This window comes from Echinops telfairi, unplaced genomic scaffold (genome assembly GCF_000313985.2).
Source record: "Echinops telfairi isolate 266 unplaced genomic scaffold, ASM31398v2 ScPeMD7_70;HRSCAF=299, whole genome shotgun sequence".
In the NCBI taxonomy this organism is placed as follows: Eukaryota; Metazoa; Chordata; class Mammalia; order Afrosoricida; family Tenrecidae; genus Echinops; species Echinops telfairi.
In genome coordinates this window covers 73,176,540-73,177,924 of record NW_022103968.1, presented here as the reverse complement: position 1 = coordinate 73,177,924, position 1,385 = coordinate 73,176,540, and positions in this window count along the sequence as shown.

Here is a 1,385-nt window from a genome sequence, read left to right as displayed (position 1 = left end):
CCTACGCCTAAATCTTACCCTAACCCTAACGCTAAAATTAAGTCTAACGTACATCCTAACATTAACCCTAACTCTAACCCTAACCCTAAAATTAAGTCTAACCCAAATCCTAAGCCTAACTCTAACTCTAAACCTTACCCTAACTATAACCCTAACACTAAGCCTAAGATAATGCTTATCCTAACAATCAAATTAAGTCTAACACACATCCTAACCCTAATCCTAATTCTAAAATTAAGTCTAACACACATCTTCCCCCTACCCCTAGCCCAAACACTAACCCTACTCCTAACCCTAAATCTAACATTAACTCTGACTCACATCCTAAACCTAACCCTAAACTTAAACCTAAAATTAAGTCTAACACAAACCCTAACACTAACACTATGTCTAACCCTAACACTAACCCTAAAATTAAGGATAATACACATCCTAACCATACCCTCACCCAATCCCAACCCCAACCGTAATGGTAACCGTAACCGTAACCATAACCCTAATCGTAACCATAACCAAAAAATTAAATCTAACACACATCCTAACCAAACCCTGACTCTATCCCTAACCCTAACCCTAGCCCTAACACTAACCATGCCCCTAACATTAAGTCTAACACACATTCTAACCCTAACACTATCCCTAACCCTAAATCTAACCTTAAACCTAACACTAACCCTAACCCTAATCCGAACCCTAACAGTAAGCCTAACACTAAACCTATGCCTATGTCTAAATCTAACTCTAAACCTAACCCTAAAATTAAGTCTAACACACATCTTAAGCCTAAACCTAACTCTAACCCTAACCCCAACCCTAAAGTTAGGTCTAACACATATCCTAGTCCTAACCCTAACTCTAACTCTAACCATAAACCTAATCCTAACCCTAACCCTAACCCTACGCCTACACCTACCACTTCCCCTAACCCTAAAATTAAGTCTACCACACATCCTAACCCTAACCCTAACCTAACTGTAACCTTAACCCTAAACCTCCCCCAAACCTAACCCTAAAATTAAGTCGAATACCCATCCTAATCCTAACCCTAACCCTTGCCCTAACCCAGCCCTAACCCTAATCCTCACCCTAACCCTAACCCTAAAATTAAGTCTAACACACATCGTAACCCTAACCGTAACCGTAATCCTAACCCTAAAATTAAGTCTAACTCACATCCTAAACCTAACCCTAACTCTAATCCTAACCTTAACACTAACCTTAAATTTAACCTTAACCCTAAAATTAAGTCTAACACACGTCCTAACCCTAATCCTAACTCTAACCCTAACACTAACCCTAAAATTAAGTCTAACACACATTCTAAACCTAACCCTAATCTAACCCTAACCCTTATCCTAAACCTAAACCTAAACCTAACACAAACC